The sequence below is a fragment of the Opisthocomus hoazin genome, chromosome 6 (assembly GCF_030867145.1).
Source record: "Opisthocomus hoazin isolate bOpiHoa1 chromosome 6, bOpiHoa1.hap1, whole genome shotgun sequence".
In the NCBI taxonomy this organism is placed as follows: Eukaryota; Metazoa; Chordata; class Aves; order Opisthocomiformes; family Opisthocomidae; genus Opisthocomus; species Opisthocomus hoazin.
The window spans coordinates 58032728-58050419 of record NC_134419.1 but is presented as its reverse complement, the minus strand read 5'-3'; positions in this window follow the sequence as shown (position 1 = coordinate 58050419).

Below are 17692 nucleotides of genomic sequence, written 5' to 3'. Positions count from 1 at the left end.
TTGTAACATGCTCAAGGCAAGAGACTTGTGAATCATGAAGGAGTTGGAAAGTGTAATAATTAATCCCGTGGCAACCTTTTTTTATGGTTCTGTCAGACTGGATCTGGGCTTGGATGGCCAAAAAAAGGCCATAATAATTAAGTTTGCTGATAGCACAAAGCTTGACAGTGATCAAGTACAGAGCACAACCAGTCAGAGATGAGCTGAAATTTAACAGTGAAAAACTGTGCTCTTGTAGCAAATGACAGGGATTTCTGCTGCAAACTCATCAGCTCAAAATAACACAGGAAGAGAAAGGCTTGAACAGACCAGCTGATCTCCAGGCAACTGTCAGCCATCCGTGCAGCATGGCCACATAACGGCAAATATGAGTTTAAGTCAGATCAGAAGAGACATTATCAGTAGAGATAGGGAAAGATTAACGCTACCCACAGCGGACATTACTGCGATCACATCTGGGAAGCTGCATACGCAGCACTGGCCATCCACAGTCACATTCGCCACAGTGCAGAACTGCACAGAAGCGCTGCTGGGGTGGTGCACATTACATATGAGAGGACACACAGATGGGTGCAAACTAGATACAAGTAAACGTGGGCTGGGCATTAGGAAGTGTCTAAGTTGGAAAGGGCATCTTTGGGAACAGCCTTCCAGCAGTAAAAGTAAATTATCTAGCTGGCCTCAAGATAAATTTACCAAGCTCGGTGAGAGGAATGAGGTGGTTTGCCTATCTCTGATGGCAGATACTGAGCTCAGTGAGACATGATGCTTCGGTCCTGAGCCCTGTTCCACTCTGCTTCCAACCAGAGCTTCAAGCCCACAGCATGCTTTCACAACCAAGCTGCTTGGCTGTAAACCAACAGGGATGTTATATAAATATAGGATGACAATGCTGATAGCATGACCTCCCCTGATTCAGGCCATCCATCCCTGCATAAAAAGAGGGGCAGAAAAGCTCTGAAAGAGCTTCAGAAAAATTCAGCATCAGGAGTTGGCATGAAACAAATCGAGATTTACCACGCTGCATTCAAAGCCACATCTTGTTAAATCATTCAGGATGAAGAACTGGAAACAGAGGCAGTTTGACTATTTATTCAGCAGACATACAGTCATGGATGGTCAGCAGCTTTCTAAAATTACAACAGTCACCTAAGACAGATTTTCTTCCAGACCAAGCCACCTTTTGAATAGATTCAGTAAATAAGACGTTGTCTGGTAACATTTCTCCCAATCCTAAGGCAGCAAATTATAGTTATGGTACTGCTTCTAAGTTCCTCCTACGTTTTCTATTGCTGTTCATAAATTTTCTTTCCTTTAAAAAAGTGTTGATAACCTGTGTTGTCATTAGAAAAACCTAGGCCACATTAACTTTTATCTGCCAATGGATGCAAGAGGTTGGTTTACAGATAATTCTTGGGTAAGTTCCATGCAAGTTCCATTCAAAATGTCTTTCTTATCTGGACTAGTTAATTTTGTCACTGGTTTTTATTCTATGGGAGTAAAAGCAACTCACTGCTGGCTCACTTATCTTCTCTATGTGCTCTTCACTGCCCTATTTTGTGAAGCTTAGCTTTCTTTTCATAGACTCATAGAATCATTTAGGTTGGAAAAGACCTCTAAGATCATCAAGTCCCGCTGTCAACCATCACCACCATGCCTACTAAACCATGTCCTGAAGTGTCATATCTGCACGTTTTTTGAACACCTCCAGGGATGGTGACTCCACCAGTTCCCTGGGCAGCCTGTTCCAATGCTTACAACTCTTCCAGTAAAGAAAATTTTCCTAATACCCAATCTAAACCTCCCCTGATGCAACCCAAGGCCATTGCCTCTCATCCTATCACTAGTTACCTGGGAGAAGAGACCAACACCTGCCTCACTACAACCTCCTTTCAGGTCGTTGTGGAGAGCAGTAAGGTCTGCCCTCAGCCTCCTCTTCTCCTGACTAAACAATCTGAGTACCCTCAGCCGCTCCTCATAAGACTTGTGCTCTAGACCCTTCACCAGCCTCATTGCCCTTCTCTGGACATGCTCCAGCACCTCAATATCCTTCTTGTAAAGAGGGGCCCAAAACTGAACACAGTACTCAAGGTTCAGCCTCACCAGTGCCGAGTACAGGGCCACGATCACCTCCCTGCTCCTGCTGGCCACACTATTCCTGATACAAGCCAGGATGCTGTTGGCCTTCTTGGCCACCTGGACACACTGCTGGCTCATGTTCAGCTGGCTGTCAACCCCAAGGTCCTTTTCTGCTGGGCAGCTTTCCAGCCACTCTTCCCCAAGCCTGTAGCGTTGCATGGGGTTGTTGTGCCCAAAGTGCGGAATCTGGCACTTGGCCTTGTTGAACCTCATACAGTTGGCCTTGGCCCATCGATCCAGCCTGTCCAGATCCCTCTGCAGAGCCTTCCTACCCTCGAGCAGATCGACGCTCCCGCGCAGCTTGGTGTCATCTGCAAACTTACTGAGGGAGCACTCAATCCCCTCATCCAGATCACTGATAAAGAGATTAAAGACTGGCTCCAAAACTGAACCAACACCCCTCATGACTGGCTGCTAACTGGATTTAACTCCATTCACCACCACTCTCTGCGCTTGGCCATCCAGCCATTTTTTTACCCAGCGAAGTGTACGCCTGTCTAAGCCTTGAGCAGCTAGTTTCTCCAGGAGGATGCTGTGGGGAACAGTGTCAAAGGGCTTACTAAAGTCCAGATGGACAACATCCGCAGCCTTTCCTTCGTCTACTAGGCAGGTCACCTGGTCATAGAAGGAGATGAGGTTGGTCAAGCAGGACCTGCCTTTCATGAACCCATGCTGGCTGGGCCTGATCCCCTGGTTGTCCTTCACATGCCTGGTGAGCGCACTCAGGATGAATCGTTCCATAATCTTCCCCAGCACCAAGGTCAGGCTGACAGGCCTGTGGTTCTCCAGATCCTCCTTCTGACGTCTCGTAGGTGAGTGTCCTCCATTGGCAAGCCTCCAGGCATCTGGGACCTCCCCTGTTAGCCAGGACTACTGATAGATGATGGAGAGTGGCTTGGCATGCTCCTCCGCCAGCTGCCTCCTCATCTAGATTTGAGACATGGCGAGGCATTAGGAAGCCAGAGACACTATTATACTTGCCAATACCCTCACACAAAAGGAGAAGCAAATACCAAGAATTAACTCCTAGATCCCCTTAGAGCTAAAATGAACACAGATGCTTGTTCTGTCCTCCAATTCTGTAGCCATGTCAAAGTAACATCACAGTTATGGTAGCAAGGGCAGTTCATGCCAGTTGTCGATAAATCTCACACTCAAACTGACTGCAAATCTGTTTTCCGCATTCACAGTTTGTTTAGTTTTAGCTCTTGTGTGTCTAGCTGTTTTCATGTTTTCCAGGCAGCGTGAGTCGCAAAAAAAACATATAATCCATGTAGGCTTCTGGAAACATTTTGCTCCACCCAAAACCAGGCTGAGACTGATGGCAGCAAGAGCTTTGCATTAGAAAGATGTTGATTTGCTTTGCAGCCTTGCCAAGAGCTCAGCTGATCCTGCCTGCACTTCAGAGCACAGATTTCAATAACAGGAATGAACAGGCAGTCAGTCATCAGGGTCTTTCTTTTAGCACCATTAGCAGTTGCAACACAAAAGGAAAATGAACAGAAAGAGGCATTCAGCTGGAGTTAGCTGAGCCTTTGTCTTTTGTCTAGAAAATCCTTAACTTCCCCATGGAAGTCTGTGGTAACAAAACTTTTGTCTGCTTGCCCCTCAAAATCAGTTTGTGTCAGTAACGCTTTTAGCTTGGATAAAGGAAAAGGGAATTGTAGGTTGGATTTACCGCTCATTAAGGTAAATTCATTTGCTCTTCTTCATACAGGGTTGAAAAGTGCTGCACAGTACAATAACGGTGCCTGGGCCGTGGGCCTAGAGAGAGGGAGGGTAGAGAAACGGTGCTAACATGTCCTGCTTCAGGAATGCCTTTTGAGTCTTGTGCTGAAAACAAAGAGCTATGAAAATCATCTTATTTTCTTTATATGTGTATGAAGAATCTATTCAAACTCAAAAAAAGAGACAATTAATCTAGAAAATGCTTGGGATATTTTACACCTCTTCAGGTTCCTGGGTGTTTGCAGAGTCTGTTTGGTTACAGAGAGGTCAGAGCCAAACCTTTCTTGGCAGCGAGAGGCGATGCAATGAGGGGCCCAGGCCCCAAATTGCAGCTCGAGGGGTTCAGGCTGGATGTGGGGAAGCAGGTGTTCCCCTAGCACAAAGAGCAGCCCTGGGACAGGTCCCTGGGGAGGCGGGGGGGGTCTCCATCCTGGGGGGGTTCAGGGAAACTTCTGAAACAGCCCATGCAAGAGGGACCAGTGCAATCGCACATGTTAGAGAAAGGAAAGTTTATTTTGAAGTGAAACACGAGAGGCTGTTACTCAAATTCCTCAGACTGCATGCCAGGCAAAAATAGTAGTCCAGGCAAGTTTTTCTTCATTGTTATTGGTGTGGCTGAGAAAATGAATCTTTGTGCATGCTCTTGTACATAAACAAGCTTTACAGGGGGAGTGCTGCTTGAATATGTGGTCAAACTCAAGCATTTTTCTTCTTGCTTTATTTGGGGGATTATGAGGTCTGTTGTGGTTTTGTTGAAGGCAGTAGGCTGGTCCGTACAGGAGACTTGAAGCCAGGCTTCAGAGTTATATAAGCAGTAGGGTCTCATTTTTAAGTCACTGGTTTTTATGGCTGGGGAAGTAGTGCTGTGCAGAACGGGACTTCTTATTTCTTTTGGCTTTCTTGACATTTACCCTGATTGAATGTCTGTGTGTCCTTCACTCACGTTGGGATAAAATCTGTTCTTGTTGACTTGTTGGAATTCACTTTTGCATTTGATATGTCAATGGCACGTGGCTGCATATTGATTTTGTAAAACCTTTTACTTAAAATGCCAGGATAATAATTTACTTTGCTTCAATGCTTGTCATTGGATCCCATTTTGCTCAGGCACTGACTGCCCTTCTTTATATGTGGATGTGCCCGCCATTTTGGCAAAGCCATTGAAGGCGGAGGGCTCTGGAATGGAGGCTCGCGCCAAGGCACCCTTCCTGAAGTGACAAAACTGCAACGGCAAGGCGGCAAAAGCACCGGGAGAGAGAGGAGACCCCAGGACCCCCCTCCAGGAAAGAGGCAGCTGCTAATGAGCGGCAGCTCTGACTCAGTGTGGGCGGGGATGAGTGTGACAGCAGCCAAACCCCCTCACGTACAGGAGCAGCCCCTGGGGAGCACGAGCCACCAGGAGTGAGGGCGAACAGGGCCGGCAAACAGGGTGCGGTGCGGGAGTTTGCGCAGCAGTTCGCACAGGCAGGGCGTGCAGGGAGGGCGTGCCGGCAGGGCACAGTTCCCCTCCCGGCAACCCAGCTAGTGGACATGGCCTGCCCAGGAGATATTCCAGCTATGGTTTCCACCCGCGGGAAAGCTGTTGCCAGAAGGAGCGTGGGGACCCAGACGGAGGTCCTGCACAAACACACAGCTCTCCAGGTCTGTGGCTGCAGGGAGTGCCTGAGCCTGGCACTTGTACCGGAGGGCAGCAGAGACAGCAGCTGTGTTCAGTGCGACCAGGTAAATGGCCTGCTCAGCCTGGTGGCAGAGCTGAAAGAGGAAGTGGAGAGGTTAAGGAGCATCAGGGAGTGTGAGAGGGAGATCGACCGGTGGAGCCGCTCCCTCCCCACCCTGAGGCTGAGGCAGCAGGAGGCGGCTCCACAAGAAGCAGAGGACCCCCTACCCTCTTGCCACCACAAAGAAAGAGGGGACCTAAGAGACAGGGGGGAATGGAAACGGGTCCCTGCTCGGGGCGGCAAGCAAATCCCCTCCTGGCCTCCCTCACCTCCCCAGTTGCCCTTAAGCAACAGATACAGGGCTCTGGAATGTGAGGGCCCAGCAAATGAGGATGTGGGGTGAAGGTCCATCCGGGGGTTGCCTAGGACAAGTTGGTCAGCCCCACATATTATGACTGCCCCAGTTAAGAAAAAAAGGAGGCTAATTGTCATAGGCGATTCCCTTCTGAAGGGAACAGAGGGCCCGATCTGCCGACCAGACCCATCCCACAGGGAAGTCTGCCGCCTCCCTGGGGCCCGGGTTAGAGATGTTGCTAGGAAACTCCCTGGTCTGGTGCAGCCTTCTGATTATTACCCCCTCTTGGTAATGCAGGTTGGCAGGGAGGAGATCGCAGAGAGAAGTCCCAAGGCCATCAAAAGGGACTTCAGGGCACTGGGGCGATTGGTTGAAGGATCAGGGGCACAGGTGGTGTCTTCTTCAATCCCATCAGTGGCAGGGAAGAGCACTGAAAGGGGCAGGAAAACTCACCTGATTAACAGGTGGCTCAGAGACTGGTGCCATTGGTAGAATTTTAGTTTCTTTGATCATGGGGAGGTTTACCTGGCACTGTGCCTCCTGGCGATAAATGGAGTCCAGCTGTCTCAAAGGGGAAAAACGATTTTTGCCCACGAGCTGGCAGGGCTCATTGAGAGGGCTTTAAATGAGGTTCAAAGGGGGAATGGGACATCACCCAGCTCACTAGAGATGAGCCACATGGCAGTGTTGGGGATGAGATCAACAGCCCAGCTCAAGTGCATCTACACCAATGCACGTAGCATGGGCAATAAACAGGAGGAGCTGGAAACCATTGCACAGCAGGACAGCTATGAGTTGGTCACCATCACAGAAAGCTGGTGGGACAGCTCACATGACTGGAATGCTGTCATGGGTGGCTACGCACTCTTTAGAAAGACAGGCCAACAAGGAGAGGTGGTGGAGTTGCTCTATATGTGAAGGAGCAACTGGAATGCATTGAGCTCTGCCTGGGGGCAGACGAAGAGCGAGTTGAGAGCTTATGGGTTAGAATTAAGGGACAGGCTCATATGGGTGACATTATTGTGGGTGTGTACTACAGGCCACCTGACCAGGAGGAGGAACTTGATGAGGCATTCTACAGGCAGCTGAAGGTAGCCTCACAGTCACAGGCCCTGGTTCTCATGGGGGACTTCAACCACCCTGACATCAGCTGGGAAGATCACACAGCCAGGCACATGCAGCCCTGGAGGTTCCTACAGAGCATCGATGATAACTTTCTGATGCAAGTGGTGGAGGAACCAACAAGGAGGAGGCGCTCTGCTGGACCTTGTACTAATGAACAAAGAGGGACTGGTGAGGATGTGAAGGGTGGAGGTAGACTCGGCTGCAGTGACCATGAAATGGTCGAGTTCAGGATCCTGCATGGAGGAAGCAGGGCGATAAGCAGGATCAAAACCTTGGACCTCAGGAGGGCTAACTTTGGCCTCTTCAAGGAGCTACATGGAGGAATCCCATGGGTCAGAGCTCTAGAAGGCAGGGGGGATCCAAGAGAGCTGGTCGCTGTTTAAACATCACTTCCTCCATGCTCAGGATCGGTGCATCCACCTGAGAAAGAAATCTAGAAAAGGAGGCAGGAGACCTGCATGGGTGAGCAAGGAGCTTCTAGCGGAGTTTAGGTGGAAGAATGTCTATGGAATGTGGAAAGAGGGGCAGGCCACTTGGGAAGAGAACAGGAATGTTGTCAGAGCATGCAGGGATGCAAGGAGGAAGGCTAAGGTCCACCTGGAACTGAATCTGGCAAGAGATGTCAAAGACAACAAGAAGGGCTTCTTTAACTACATCAGCAGCAAAAGGAAGCCTAAGGATAATGTGGGGCCACTGCTAAACGAGGTGGGTGTCCTGGTGACGGAGGATGCAGAGAAGGCAGAGTTACCAAATGCCTTCTTTGCTTCAGTCTTCAGTGCCAAGGCCGGCCCTCAAGAATCCCAGGCCTCGGAGGTAAGAGAGGAAGCCTACAAAAAGGATGACCTTCACAGAATCACAGAATAGTAGGGGTTGGAAGGGACCTCTGTGGGTCATCTAGTCCAACCCTCCTGCCGAAGCAGGGTCACCTACAGCAAGCTGCACACGACCTTGTCCAGGTGGGTCTTGAGTATCTCCAGAGAAGGAGACTCCACAACCTCCCTGGGCAGCCTGTGCCAGTGCTCCGTCACCCTCAGAGGGAAGAAGTTCTTCCTCATGTTCAGACGGAACTTCCTGTGCCTCAGTTTGTGCCCATTGCCCCTTGTCCTGTCACTGGGCACCACTGAAAAGAGTCTGGCCCCATCCTCTTGACACCCACCCTTCAGATATTTATAGGCATTCATAAGGTCCCCTCTCAGCCTTCTCTTCTTCAGTCTAAACAAGCCCAGAGAGGTTGTGGAGTCTCCTTCTCTGGAGATATTCAAGACCTGCCTGGACAAGGTCCTGTGCATCCTGCTGTAGGTGACCCTGCTTCGGCAGTGGGGTTGGACGAGATGACCCACAGAGGTCCCTTCCAACCCCTAACATTCTGTGATTGTATGTGAAATGCGCCTTATTGAAATCTGGCTAGATCTGATCTGTAGCGTTAGTTGTACAAGGTATTAGTACTGAAAACCATAATTTGGGAAGTTTCAGTACCTTTACTCCATAGTATGATGTTACACATGCTCACTACATTAACACATATGCCTTTAAAGGGCGGAAAATATTCTTCAATAGGCCCACAACCTGTGACTGTGAAATAAATCCACTTGTGAACTGATTTAGTATAAAAGGCAGTCTTATAACCATTTGTCATATTGAAAGGAGTTCCTTAATCTTTATGAAAAAAAGCCACCTACAATTATCATTCACTAATTTAAAATGCCAGTTGCTTTGCTTTATCACACAGAAAATGTATGTCTATGCACATGGCAAAGATATGTAATAATCACATGCTGCATTAACAGGATAAGAAAATTAATCCCATCCAATGTAAAAGAATAAATATCATTAGCTGAATCAAGAAGAACATGACATTCCTGGTGAGTGAATCTATTTTTGGTAAATCATGGGGTTGGAATAAGATTAAAATAAAAAAAGGTGGCACTTGTATCTTGTTGCTAACTGTAAAATTTTCCCTCCTCCATGAAAAGGTTGCAGCTTGCTCCTTTTTTAAAACTTGTGGTTTAGCTTCCCTATAATTTCGGCCTGAGAAATTCCAGGTAAACTTTGAGGTTGAAGCAGACCGTCTTACTGCAAACAGGCATTGCCTATTTTTGCAGAGCAAGTTTACAAAACAGTCTTGTTTGAAATGGTGGCTTGTGCCATCCTTACATCACTCCAGAACTTCAAAACTACCTTTAAACTTTCCATAAGCCAAAATTCAGTCAGTTGTACTTAGCCAAAGCTGCTGTTTATCTTGTGGAAAATTTTAAAAGTCAATCTGCTCCTTCTGTTGTCGGTGTATTTTTACTCTGATTTAAGTAGACACAGAACAAAATACTTCTGGTCTGTGTGTCTAAAGATCCCACTGGGGCTCTTCTGGTCATGCCAAAGCTGCTGATGGCAGCTTGAATATCCTTTTGTAGCTTCTGTAGCCATTATAAATCTTCCTGCTAATGAACAAGTATTTTCTTACGAGTTGTTTATTTAACAAGGAGAAATGATGGCTGCATTTGAAACTATCACACTATTAAGATTTTAAGCCCCTATGTAGTTTGCATGAGAAAAGTATGCTTTGCAAAAGCTTTGATCATGCCAGCCAGGGTTGGAGATCTTTTGGATAATTTGGCAATGTTGATTTATAGGTTTTTCTTTTCCCAGATAAAAGCACTCCACAGTTGACTCCAAAGCATATATCAGCATTTGGCTCCTGAAGCAGCCATGAGCAAGGCAGGCAGAGTCAAGGAGCCCATTAAAGTACCTGTGGTCTGAACACGGGCTAATTCATTACCAAGAATTACTTTGAACTGACACAGAAAGTCAACGCTTCTTCTTGGCGTATGAAAGCCAGCTAATTCTTCCAAGACCTTAGAGCACGTTATTTTTAGCTGAAAATAATCATGGGCTGTTAAACACAAAACGAACCTGTGAGAAGCTCTGTGGCACTGAGCACGGCACCTGGAAAGTCTTGCTACAGCGGTTTTGTGCTGTGTATATGCTGGCAGAGACACATGGAGCTTCATGTCTGATCCCGTATGGCCATTCCTGTACGAACTAGATGGTCTTGTGTCACCCAGGGAAGACAAATAGTCCTTTCTAATTACCCCATTTCAAACGATTTAGAAACAAAGAACCAAGAATAGGTATTTCTTGAGACAGAAAGGAGACATTAAGAGTCAGCAAAATTGCTTCAGTTTGTTCTCTGCTCTCCATGGAGATAGCCATTGTGCCTGTATACAGCTCTGGTCTCTGAAGGGAGGAGGAAGGGATCTGTTCTAAGTCATTTACTAAAGGTTATACAGGAGGCTTGTGGAAGAGCCCAGAAATAGCTGAATAGTTGAGGGCAGCTAGACCCATGATGACAGAGCTGGTACTGAAGTCCTTGTACTCAAACTGAAGGCAAAGCAGACCAAGTCTGAAAAACGTGTGGTCGTCGCCAGAAGAAAGATTACAGTTATGGGCCACTTTTTGCAAGGAGATGAGCTAAGACTGAACTGGGTGAGTTGGCTGAGAGGGAGCATCATGACTAGGAGACCTCACAGGAGTGCCTGACCAGATGTGAACACAACGATCTTTCCAAATCAACAATTTCAGGACAAATTACAGATAAATAAAGAGATGTATCTCAAGGTGTCTTTGATCTCTCCAATGGTAAAGAGCGGCTCTGGGGCACAGAGGAGGGCAACGAATGTGACGGGAGTTGCATCCTTGGAGCACGGCTGTGGTCTGAGCATCAGGTGGAGAAGGATATAGGGACCATCTCAGACAACATCTGAGAAAGACTTCAAGCTGCAGAAAAAGGAAAGAAATGACGTGTCAAGCTCCCAGTGAGGCTTCCTATCCAGGTGTGGTTCTTTGTTGCCCGCTGGGGCTAAATCGCAACACCAGGGCAAGGAAGAGATGCAGTTTTATTTGTAGCTAGTTTGGAAGGAAATTTTTGCAACAGTAAGCTTGAGTCTCTGAATTATAGCATTTTGCTGCTCTCAGCCACACTTCTTGCAGAACAGCCCCCAGGGCACAGAGATAATAAAGCTGTTGACATCTCAGGATCAGTGGGTTTTAAAACAAGCCAGAGACATGCCTTTATAAGGGAACAAACCCAGTGCACCACATATAAGGGGAAAGATGCAATGTCTTCCAACAGAAAGGGATGTGCCGTTGGCATTGTTTGCTAGTGCCAAGCAGATCAGGGTCTAGAGCACCCAACCCACAAGGAGACGGGAGGTGACTCCTGCTGCAAGTGGGAGGTGGAGTAGGGTCTCCAAGAGGTCCAGCACTGTGGTGACACTGTGATCCTATGAAAGAGAGACCTTCATGCATGATTCTGGTCCAAATCTTGAATAATCTAGAATGAACTGTTTGATCCTTGGATATTTTTTAGAGATATAAGCAATACTGCCCTGACTGCAGCATGTGGCCTGAAGCGATGTATATTTGTGGAGGACAAACACTAATGATGCTTTTGCAAATGCAAAAGAATGCTCTGTGGTAACAGCTGCTCAAGCAGAACTTGCTGCAAATTGAAGTCCATGATATTGTGGGTTTGGAGGGGAGAAGGTTAGCAGGGACAGCAGTGTCCCTGGTCTCAGTTACAGCCCTGTGGCTGTTCCCTCCCTTGCCGTTGCGGCTGATTGCTATTGCCGTACGAGATGTCGCTGTTTCTACAGCTCGGTAAAGGAAGACATGTGTGAGCATGGTCCACAGCTGTGCAGGTGTTAACCTAGGCTGTCCCTGGGATTGTGCACAACCCTGTAAAAGGAGGGCCAAGTCCTCCTATGTTCTCCAGCTGGAGTTTTGTCACATTGTCTAGAAGAGCTGTGCATTTTCACCCAGGGCTTTAGCCTCTGGTCTCAGTGCAAGGATGCCTGCACTTCATCAAGCTCCACCAACAGGAGCAGGAAGCTGAGCAAGCACAAAGGGCAGCCTGTGTTCCTCTCACTGTGAGATCAAGGCAAAGATATGCAGCTCGGCGCCAGACTTACAGGATCCAAACCCACCTTTTCTCTCCATGACTTGGGGAGAAGGAGAAAGGTTCAGAAAATCAGAGGTAGAATTTGGTCTGTTGGTGTTTTCACATGTAGTAAGTAGCAGGACTTACATGGAGAAAAGTGTTCTTTAATCAGCATCATCACTTTATTGCAATTAACTCTATTATCCTAATACAGTCTTACTGATTAAGGACCCTAAGCTTCCTTCTAATAGTCCTGAATAACTGCTAGGATAATGAGATTTCCATTTCTAAATGTCCTGTGCATGGCATCTAAATCACATCTGTATTCATGTACATACCGAATATGAATAATTCTTGCAACATTTACATTAAACATCCTTCCTGCATCGAAAAAACCACACCACATTCAGTTAAAAACAGCTTTCTCATGTTTTAGCACTCTGCTTAATACTATTATTATTAGCCATGTGTTACTACTGCTGTATATTTAAGTGGGTGTCAAAGGACAATCGCAACACTTGGTGTACAAGGCCGAGCTCTGAGGGACATGGGACAGTGGGTGATGTTGGATGAGCTATTTGCTGGTGCTTATTCGTCATGCTGAATATATCCTTATTGCACCAAGGGTGCACGTACGGTAGTGATATCACACCCAGTGACGGTCAAGAACTGAAATCAAATTACTGCTGTGGGGATAATTGCTCCTAGCCCATGAGAGAGGCGTGACTGGAGTGTGTCATGACACCAATGTCACCGTAAAAGTGAGTGCAGCAAAGAAAGTGATCACCAGGAGGTCTGACAGTGAAGCCGCCGCGCTGGTAGTGGTGTTTGGTAGAGCTGTGTGAGAGTCTCTGACTCCAGATCTGTCCCCCAGCCAGCGGTGTGGCATTGATGTGCACAGCCTGTCTAACGAGAGCCTTTTAAGCCACTCACTGCTTGTTTTAGGATGAGGCTGATGTGTTGACCTGAGCTTCAGATGACCTCTTGCAATGCCATATGCATGATCTGCATTTTTATCCAAAAACTCAGTGCAGCCTCTCACTTTGCTGGCTGCCAGGTTACCTGGGTGTCGCAGCACCTTTTAGGAGCAAGCCCATGCCTTGGCCGAGTCGAGGGGCTTCAGATTTATTTTTGTTCCAGTTGTCTCATTCCAAATCAAGAGCAAAAAATTTTTGCTATGATTTATGACGTATTAAATGTTAAAAAGATGGCTGTTATTAATGAAATTGAAGTCTTTCCTAGCCGTAAGTTACCATAAAATTGGGTCTGAGCTAAGGTAATCTTAAGGAAGCTGCAATCTTAAATACCAGCAAGAAGCCAAACACGTTACATATCCTCTTTTGCGGTCTTCACAGTATTAGTCCAATTTGAAGAACAAACATAGTCAACCCTCAGCCCTTGTGTGACCCATGAACAATACTGCTAGTAGGACTGACACGTCTGACTGGCGCTCCGGAACAAAACTCCTGTTGAATTTGGTGGGAGCCGCTCCACTTTCCGCGTTCTTCCGGCAAAACCTGTGCCATCGTCTCCTCCAAAAGGCACTCGCAGCCCAAGCGAGGGAGGTCCAAGCCGCAATAATATCTGAACTATCTGTAGGACAAATGTGCTTTGCAGTTGCCTTTTCTTTCTTTAGCAAAGGAGTAAACAACATTTTTTTACACTGATAAATGTGGTAGCCATTCCGAAGGGGTTAGGCTCTCTCCCATGCTTGGCAATAGCAAGGCAGTTTTATGATTCCGAGTTTAACATGGTTCATACGATTTTCCGGTTCTCTTCAAGTAACGTGTGCTAACTGCATTTGGATTTCAGTTGTAAATCTTCAAGTTACCAAAATTTGCCATCAAAATGAGAACCTTAGCATCAGCTTCTCCTCTTTCTTCCTTGCTTTCCTCTTGCTTAAAGGCAGCATCAGATTATCGTATTTTGAGGCTGTTACAGTGAAAACTACTAGTACCAAGGCTGGAATAATATTTGATGCTCATCCTCACATGGAGAACATGGTACCCTATAGATTTCTCTGATTTTATATATTCATCAAGTCGGTAAGAGGACCTCAGTCTGTTTTATGAGAGGATCTGGTGTTTCGCTGAATACTATGGAGGGATCTGGGCAGAGATTTATTCTGTTTGAATCGCGTCCTTAATTTCCCTGGCCTGTGGCATGCCAGCAGCAGTGCTGGGAAGGGAGCTCTGGATATCACCAGTCCAGAGCAAGACTACTGCCCACACTCGATCAGAACAATCATAATATCTTTTTTATTAGTATTAAAGGGAGACTTGATTTATAGATCTTCTTCTGATTTGAGAAGTAGAGCTTACGTGGTGACACAGGACACAAATCACCAAGCAGGCTTAGGCAGTGAGTTGAACATTAAAATGAATGATAACTACTAAACCCACTTAGTACAGGCTCACACTGATGTTAGTCCTGTTATCAGAGCTGCATTCACTAGGAACGGGAATTAGTTTTTAAAACACAGATCTTTTTCTTCCTTTAGACTGGCTTGAAAGGCAAGTGCTGTCCCTACAGGGAAAACTGAGAAAATCCAGTTTGAAAAAGAAACTTGTGCCCTCCCTGGGTACCAGCACCACAGGACAAAATCCCCAAACCATTTGGAAATGGCAATTCCCAAAATCATGCAAAGTGAAGGATAAATACAGGGTGCAACCAGAAAAAACCTCCAGGATTGGATCCTGGGACTGAGCAGGAAGGAGAGCTGTCATTACATGACTGAAAAATCTCTGTCCTCAGCAGAAAATCACACGAGAGCTTGACTAGGAGCCTCCGGGTATCATTCTGCTCCTGCTCCTCAGATGCCGTGGAGGTGACATGGTCCAGAGCTCAGTGACCCAGCACAGGCGGACAGCCCTGCACCTACGCACAGTTTCACTCCAGACAGGTTTTTCTGGATCTGCAAATGAGGTGACTTGAAGACAATCTGGAGGCATCATCCTGTTTTTCAACTTGACACAGGGTGGATGGCATGTTACGGGGAGGGGGGGAGCATACCCTTCTGCTCCGCACTGGGGCGCCATGTCTGGGTACTGGGACCAGTTTGGGGCACCAAAGGATCTGCAAAGCAGAGCGAGCCTGGGGACGCCCTGGCAGTGGTGGGTGGGGGCCAGGGCACATGCGGAGAGCTGGGCTTGCTCAGCTGGAGACAAGGAGGTGAAGATGCAACAGCATCTACTCATGCCCAAAGGGGTCCTGGAGACACCAGGGCTGGGCTCTGCCTGGAGGGGCATAGCGAGAGCCCCAGAGGCACCAGCACAAGCTGCAGCATGGGAAACACCAGCTGGCCCCAAGGAAACAGCCCGTCTCCGTGCAACAGGTGGGAGGATCCCCATCCCCGAGGGTGCCCTGACTCTTCAGACACAGACCCCAGTGACCTGCTGCAGCTGTGGCATTGGCCCTGCTGGGAGTGGGGTCAGGCCGGACACCCCCACCTCAGGGTAACTCCAGCCTGTGATGGCACATCTGACCTTATGGTGGGAAATTAGTGTCGAGGTGACCATCTCTAGGACTTGCTGGAGAGCACAGAGCTCCATGCTGGCTTGGAACTACTCCTAGCAGATGGATCCAGGGAATTACTGAATGGCTATGGTAGGATGGAGCAGGAACTTCACTGCTTCTGCATCTGTGAAGCCTCCAGTCCCCATTCATCTTCCTTCAATGTAACTGTTACACTGTTTTGCCCCAAGAAATCTGCCTCTTGCCAGCCTCTGCCATGCTGCAAATTAAGCCTTGAGCACTTGCAAAACCATTTCCTCCTGTTCTCCCACAATTTTAGCATGTTGCTCTGAGAATAAACCTGCTGGCAAACTGAATACAAGGAGTATCCACAAGGTAATACGCTCCTCTTCTGAAAGCTAGGAACTAATCGGGGCTCTCCCAGTCACAGCAAAGACACAGCTGTATGACTGTCCCTGTGAAATCCCACCTCAGTGCTGCTGATCTCACAGAGCAAGGTTTTCTTCTTCTAACTCCTGCCCACATCCTGGTTAAACTGAGTTTTAACCATTCTGTAATTAACACCTCTTAGGCTGCTGTAGGGCCTTGTGCTGCCAGACCTGCCTGGGCATGCAGCCACCATCTGCAGGGAGGAGGATGCAGTGGTGCTGGCTATGAGTGGGTCAGCTCCAGTCCAGGCTCAGCTGAGCCCAGCTAGTGTGTGTATGTGTATGGAAAAATGCAATTTACCCTTTTGGGGATAAGAACAGGGTTTTACAAGGCAGCAGGCAAGCAAAGCCATGCAACACAGCATTGATTTGAATTCACTTTTACCTTTATTTATTTACAGTTAATGTTAGGGGTCCTGGAAAAAAAAGCTTTTTCAATGAGCAGCACAAGCATAGTGGGAAAAATGAAGGCCTGCAGCATGTGAGGTGCAGTTTCAATAAGATTTTCAAACAAATCAGATCAAAACTCCTACCACAGCCTGCAAGAGCACGGAGATAACCGCCCAGTCAAGCCTCTGTTGTAACGCTGCTCTATCTGCCTCCTTGTATTGCTTGCTACGCTCCTATATTGAGAGGGTAGCAAGGTGCACTCCATCAGCCATGCTCCTCCTTTTCGACTCAGTGAGAGGGATGAAAAGCACATACCAGTGCCAGTGTTAAAATCCTCCTGGCGAAAAGCACAGCTAAAACAATTCGCTTCACAAATTGGCACTGGAGACTCTTCTGGTGAGAAGCGATGCACAACGAGGAAAAGCGCTGTGGGTTTTGACAAGCCTCATTGGGAGCAGGCGCTCGCTCCTTGAAAGAGAAGGCAGCACAGAACATCAGAGCCAAAAATGACAGAGAAGAGGGGGTGAGGGATACAAACAGCCTGGGAGCCGCTGTTCTCAGGAAACACACCACTGCCTGAAAACACCTTCTTTTTTACCTAACAAGAGCAGCAAACTCTGTTAAGGTGATAGAAATAGGAAGGAGAATAACCTCCAGTGGTTGTCATGCGCTGTGGCATGGGGGTCCCATTGCGATGCTGGCGAGAAGCATGTCGCTGGCTGAAGGGTCTGGGAGCGACACTATCCTTGTTGGGAGACACAGTACTATCAGCTCCATCCCACCCCCAGCCCCATGGCTACTCATCGTCTCTCACCTGTGTCTGTGCGGCCACAAGTCTGAGCTGCAGCTCAGAGCAGTGGCCCAGTCCAGCTGGGACACTCTGCTTGCACATGGGATGCTCTGGGCAAGTCAATGACAGCCCTGCACCTAGCACAGCTGGCACCTGAAAAATCCCACAGGTGCTCTCTTCATAACTACTGGCTTGCTGTCTCCTTTGAATTGTCTTTTCTTCCTGTTTCTACTGTTTTTTCATTTTTCTTTCTTCTTCTTTTTAAATGGGGAAATGTTTGCTATTGCCCTGCCTCTGTTAAGCATTTCTCCTTTTATTTCAAATTTTGATGCATTTTCCCCCCAAAACACATGCTGTTTTAATCAGAAGCAATCAGACATTAAAGCCAGATTAATTAAAGAAATGAGTTTATGTATTTTTCTGATGATGTGAAATGAACAGGAGGAAAACTCTACAGTTTTGCATTTATGATGTTGTTTGTCTGCAGCATATCACTGGATAATATCGCTGATCTGAGAAGATGACACCATCTCAACATTAATCACTTGCTTGAATAATAGAATAGCTGAATTGGAATCTACTGCATCCTTTGGAAATAATAGGTATTTTGGTTTCTTTTACCATTTATATTCAGTTAAGAGCCCTACTCTGCAGTTTCTTAAAACCATGGCA